Here is a 7,040-nt window from a genome sequence, read left to right as displayed (position 1 = left end):
TCTAACGTCTGTAGACGTCCTGTGTCTAATTAACGATACGATCATTCAGACTGTCAATAGATCTCCGTACGATCGTGTTCTGCAAGGAAGATGACATTTCGGTCAACGGAAAACCACCCCAATGATGACGTTAGGGCACCTACACTATGTGATCAAAAGTATCCGGATATCCCCGAAAGCATACGTTTTTCATATTGGGTGCATTGTGCTGCCACCTACTGCCACGTCCTCCATATCAGCGACCTCAGTAATCATTAAAAATCGTGAGAGAGCAAAATGGGGCGGTTCGCGGAACTCACGGACTTCGATCGTCGTCGGGTCATTGGGTGTCACTTGTGTTACACGTCTGTAACATCCCTAGGTCCACTGTTTCCGATGTGATAGTGAAATGGAAACGTGAAGGGACACGTACAGCACAAAAGAGTACATGCTGACCTCGTCTGTTGACTGACAGAGACCGCCGACAGTTGAAGAAGGTCGTAATGTGTAATAGCCAGAAATCTATCCAGGAAATCACAGAGGAATTCCTAACTGCATCAGGATACACTGCAAGTACTATGACAGGTAGCGAGAGGTGGGGAAAACTTGGATGTCATGGTCGAGCGGCTGCTTATAAGGCCACACATCACGCCGGTAAATACCAAACGACGCCTCGCTTGGCGTAAGGAGCGTAAAAATTGGACGACTGGACAGTGGAAAAATGTTGTGTGGAGAGAAGAATCACGGTAAACAATGTGGCGATCCGATGTCAGGGTGTGGGTATAGCGAAGCCGTGTTATAGTGCCAACAGTAAAATTCGGATGCGGTGGTGTTATAGTGCGGTCGTGTTTTTCATGGAGAAGGCTTGCACCCTTGTTCTACGTGGCATTATCATAGCACAGGCCTATATTGATGTTTTAAGTACCTTCTTCCTTCCCACTGTCGACGAGAAGTTCGGGGATGGCAACTGCATCTTCACGCTCGAGCACCTGATCATAATACACGGCCTGAGGCGGAGTGGTTACACGACAGTAACATCCATGAATGGACTGGCCTGCACAGAGTCCTGACCTGAGTCCTATAGAACACCTTTGGGATGTTTTGGAACGCCGACTTGGTGCCAGGCCTCACCGACCGGCATCGATACCTCTCCTCAGTGCAGCACTCCGTGAAGAATGGGCTTCAGTTCCCCAAGAAACCTTCGAGCACCTGACTGAAAGTACTCCTGCGAGAGTGGAAGCCGTCATCAAGGGTAAGGGTGGGCCACAACCATACTGAGTTCCAGCATTACCGATGGAGGATGCCACGAACTTCTAAGTCATTTTCAGCCAGGTGTCCGATTACTTTTGATTAGATAGTGTATCAAATCACCGAACACCTCTTCATAAAATTGTGCTAGTACCGGAAAGGTTTAATTGCAGTCATGTATCGTGAAGAGATCTTGGAGCTCATGTACGGTTGTAGCGAGTAGCTGTGCGCCCAGCCGTCGTCTTGATGGACGATAATGCTCGACATCACAGAGCACCGAATGTTTGACGTTTTCTTGGAGATGGAAGATACGGCACGCATGGAATGGCCTGCTGACTCTCCCGATTTAAATCCGATAGAGCATGTCGGGGATGCACTAGGGAGACAGGTCGGATCACGTCAACATCCACCAACCACTCTCCAAGACTCGCGACCAGTTCCGGAGGAAGAATGGGCGTTATTGCGTCAACATTACACTCATGACGTTATTCACAGCATACTCTGTAGTTGTCAGGCGTGTATTACTACCACAGGTGGTCACATCACACAGTGAGCACATGCAGTTGTTGGAAGGCGTGCGCAAATCTGTTAAGTTGGAGAAAACGAGCATTTTCGTCTATTGTTATACTTGTTGCAGTTGTTTACATTCTGTGTAACTTCCATGGTTTATACTTTGCTATCATCTGTTTGTACTGTTTTGTGGGAAAATAAACGCAACCTGGCAGAATTTCCGTTTGCTATTTTAATTCTGGAAGCCAGCGTATTAGCAAACTGTAGCTGAACAGGAAAAATTAGTTTGTAAATAAAAGTTAGTGATAAATCACAGCCCTAAAATTGTAAATAGTAAGCTAACTTAAACGTGTTGCCAGGCAACACTACATGTTGGATATTAAAAGATGTATAGTAAAATAATTGTCTTTTATTTTACTGAGGTTGACTAACATGAACAGAGGAGAAATGTTTTGTTAAAAACATAACATTCAGTTGCAAAAGACGGATAATATTTGTTCCAGCATGTTAAACGTTATTGATGTATTATTTGTGTATCTTAAGAGAACTGTGATTTCCATGAATTTGTTATTTATTTTGTTGCTAATAGAAGCTTGTTATCATTAATGTCAAGTGTCGTTTCTGGAATGTGCAGCTTTAGTCAGTCCACACAAATACCGTCTCCCATGCGGCGCCCAGTGTGAGAAAAAGTGTTAGTTTGTTTCCCATTACGAATAAAATCATTTTTAAAGCGGAATTTTACGTGCCTGTTCAACAGAACGGTCCCAGATTGGTCTAGTGCGATAATGGATTTATGGACGTGTATTGACAGGGATAGTAAAACATGACGAATAACGAGTTCTCCGACAGCAACAGCATAGCCCTGGCTCTCGTTAGCTACTACAGCTATGAAATACAGCAGCTTGATTGCTGCTGAAGTACTAGTTATTCTGCGTGCGATGCTGTCACTGTTAATACATATTACTCAAACACATATCGCTCTACACTAATCTGCGACTCTTATTTCGAATGTGGACGTAAAATTACACTTAATAACCATTTTATTTGTAATGGGGAACAAACTGACATTGGGCGTTGCATGAAAGACGCGGTAAGCAGTCCTTGTTTGGGCTGACTCCAGCTGCACATTACAGAAACGAAATCGAAAACATCTGACGGAACAAAAGAAAAAATGCACTTGACGGATCTTAGGAGACCCACCCCAGATACCGAATCGTTGTAATGAAACTTACTGTGTACCGACTGCTACAGTGCAGTCTGTATACACTGCAGGACGCTGAAACGTCCTAGATATGTTGATAATTCGATGGGCTCGCTAATTATGCTGCAAAAATAGTAGTTCCACCTTCTGCCATCAGGTGATAAAAAATGGTTCTGTAAGTGGTCAAAATGTGAAATGTCTCTTGATGAAGTTGTTGCAGCTATAGCCGACCCTGCAGCACATACCTCAAATTCTGCAGCCAGTACTCGGGATGTGTCACGTTAATTGTCTCTTCCCCGGTTAACAGTTCAAAGAGTTTTGCGGCGCGTTTTACACTGGTATCGCTACAAGATTCGGGATGTGCAACAAATGAAGACCCGAGATAGACTACAGCGAGGTGACTTTGTCCTTGGTTTTTCGTCACGCTTGGAAATGGATAACATGTGGCTGGCGAATATTGTTTGGACGGACGAGACACATTTTATAGTGCACAGTGTCGTGAATGCTCAAACCTGTTGCATATGGTGCTCTACTAAGCCACGTGTTGTACAGGAATATCAATTGGGCTCAGCCTAAGTTACCGTGTGGTGTGTTTTCACGAGCTTATTCACTCTCGGTCCACTTTTCTTTGGAGATGACACCTCACGGTCGTGTTAGGTGTACAGTGACGTCTGCACTGTGCAGCACGTAGTTCCAGCTCAGCAAGAAATGAACTGTGTCCACATCATTATTTTCACCCAAGATGGGGCGACACCACATGTCGCTTGCTGGTTGAAACTTTTGCTTCGAGAAAACTTCAGTAGTGACCGTATCATCTCTAGGTAATTTCAAGATGTGTGGCCTCCCAAATCTCCCGACTTAAATCCATGTGACTCCCGGTTCTGGGGATACCTGAGAGATAGTGTCTATCAGATATGTATCCGGGTTCTTCCTGATCAGAAGGACAGTATTCGACGACATGTCACTCTGATTAAACAGGATATGCTGCGAGGTTCAAATGGTTCAAACGGCTCTGAGCACTATGGGACTCAACTGCTGTGGTCATCAGTCCCCTAGAACTTAGAACTACTTAAACCTAACTAACCTAAGGACATCACACACACCCATGCCCGAGGCGGGATTCGAACCTGTGACCGTAGCAGCAGCGCGGCTCCGGACTGGAGCGCCTAGAACCGCACGGCCACCGCGGCCGGCTATGCTGCGAGGAAATGTCGACCATCCAGTGTTAAGGATGCAGAGTCGGTAGACAATGCAAGTTGCAGCTTGTGACCATATCCTAATAAAAGATTCAGAACCGCCGTTATCATGTGTTTAAGCGCTCCTCCCCTTTTCCTGCACCCTCACCACATTCTGATTCCTTATAGTACAATATTTTCATCTGTTGGTAGATAGTGGAAGTATTATTTTTCACCATATTTCTGGAGTGCACTCATTAATGAACATACTTACGATGTTTCAGCATCCTGAGAAGTACACAGCCCGCACTGCACCACTCGGAACCCCACAGCACCCGGAACCCTGTTCAAAATGGAATATAAAATTAGCGAACACGAAGGACATAGACGGAAACTATGGATAAGTAGTCGTGCTAGATGGGAGTGTGAGTCAGCCGAGCAGCATTCAAAATGGCTCTGAGCACTATGGGACTTAACTTCCGAGGTCATCGGTCCCCTAGAGCTTAGAACTACTTAAACCAGACTAACATAAGGACATCACACACATCCATGCCCGAGGCAGGATTCGAACCTGCGACCGTAGCGGTCGCGCGGTTCCAAACTGAAGCGCGTAGAACCGCTCGGCCACCAGCGGCCGGCCCGGAACCCTGTCATTTTCACTAAAACCACCCAGCATGAAACTCATCTGCAGTTGTCTGTCTGACTTTCTGCATGTGATACTAATTCACGCCACTCTGATAAAGAAGTAACAAGCACGGAACTCAAAAATAACGGAAATAATTGCAGAAGATAGCAGCTTTCACATTTCACCTTTCGATAGCAACTGTTACATTTCCCAGCAGGGGAACTGACTGAGCAATTTTTAATCTTTACTAAAGCAATAAGTTTGTGCTATGTAGTTAAGCTTCTCTTGGGAGAGAAAATATTAGGAATAGTACAGAGCCTGTGCCATCTTGGAGACGAGCCAGCTTACACGATGCTAGCGGGCGACCCTTTGTTACTGTGATAATAGCCCCTTCGTTACGCGTCTAGCTCTTAGGAGAAACTTGTGAAGCCAGGCGCTGCTCCCCACGTATGGTAGGCAACAATTTGGGCTCCGGACTGGCTAGTGACACTTCCAGGCACGTTGCTCTTGTTTAAAAGGCCAGAACTATTGTCGGCCATGTTCCAAGTTACTAAGAAGCTCAGCCGACAGGCTGTTGGCACCCCGATTGGTTGCAAACAGGCTCTCCATTCTTGAGTGGATCATCTCCAATTACCGCGCTGTCGAGGGGACGTTAAACACTAATCATCCTTCTCATCTTTCTTGTGCGGGAACGTCCAGTTTTTTTGTTTTCAAAATTCCCTTACTAGAGGATTTTGGCGAGTCGATCTCCACTCGTTGGGTGAGCACTGGCTATGTGTTTTAATTGGCTGTTACGTGTCACTATTACATGTCTAGGTACAGTTTTCTGCAGAGAAACGTTAAGAAGAGTGAAGAATCGACGTTTTCCGACATGCTGGTTCAGACTGAGACAGGCACACACCCCTTGGCAGCGCTTTACGCCGGGAGCAGTCTCTGCTTTCAACTCTGATGGCGACTCTTAATTGACAAGCGCTGCTTTGCTCTGATGGTTGAGGTGAAAGGGAGGTTGACAAGATGTGTATTCGAGTAAGCGTTATTATTCGTTAACGGATTCTTCGGGGACTCGTAATTTACTCAGTTCCACGTCGATTTAAATAATTATTTCCTTTGATTCACTAGTGGACGTTAGCTTGGTGAATTGTGTCCACACGTTTTCGAACTGTTTTTCATGTTGAGCCACGTCCGTAACGTTAACGTCTTGCATATCTGGTTAACGTCCTCAAGTATATAACATGGCCTAGCAATTATTTCTGCCCCACCGGTAACGTAAATTTGACTGAGATTTGCGATGACAATTTTCATTTAATTTTAGGAGCTCCCTGCTACCCACATGCAAGTGTTAAATGTATAGTCACAATAGTTATGTCCCATGTTCATTAACGATTTTCTTTCTTTTTCGTATTTAAATATTCTTTACATTTCTTTTCTCAGTTGTGTGCTCGTGGGGCATATTATACTTGGCAAATCTGGACTTAACTGTTCCTAATCAGCAGTTAGATAATCCCTGGCCATATCCTTTAATAATTCGTGCAGGAGTGGCACCCATCACCCATAGTTCATTTATGAGAGCTTTTCTGTGTTATCCGTTGCGCGAAATTTTTACATTACGTATCTGGACACTTGGGGAGCGTTTTGGTTCCCGAAAATCCACAATTGATCAAGTTAACTGGAGGTCCACAACGGGGAACTTGCAATAAGACATGTCCAGTAGCTTGATCCACGTCTAAATGAAACTAATACTAGTATTCTACTAATTATCTATGGATTCAGAGCCATTCGTTCCATAGGGCTAACACATTATTTGTAACAGGTGCGTGCATTCAAACACTTCAGAACAATTTCTTTGCTCTGCTCAATGTCACATGACGTGACATCAGAAGGATTGTGCTGTGGAGGGAGTTACTGCGCAAAGAATCTTCAGGCTGCTGCTAGTGGCATGGACCACAAGCACCACCGGGAAACAACCGATGCGGTTGAACAATAATAATTTGGATTCCCTTTCTCGACATCTGCTTTCAGTACCTGCCAATGACCATGGCCCACTTTCTTACCCAGTAAGTACACTTCCCACAAAAAGCACGGAATAATAGCCTTTTATAGTGAATTTCGGTTGTCTTCAGCCATCCTGGAGCACCAATGGGACCCTGAGGAAGATCCCGGCAGAGGGATAGAAACGTCGAAGAGTGAAGACGTTTTAACAGAAATACGACACGGCGTAACGACTTAGAAGATTTTATCGTTACAGATGATTATCTCAATGAAAAGACATTGGCGATGGGATGTACATTTAAAAGCATAGTGA

Source organism: Schistocerca serialis, chromosome 5, assembly GCF_023864345.2.
Source record: "Schistocerca serialis cubense isolate TAMUIC-IGC-003099 chromosome 5, iqSchSeri2.2, whole genome shotgun sequence".
NCBI classification, from domain to species: Eukaryota; Metazoa; Arthropoda; class Insecta; order Orthoptera; family Acrididae; genus Schistocerca; species Schistocerca serialis.
The sequence above is the reverse complement of the archived record's forward strand: the minus strand, read 5'-3'. Positions refer to the sequence as shown.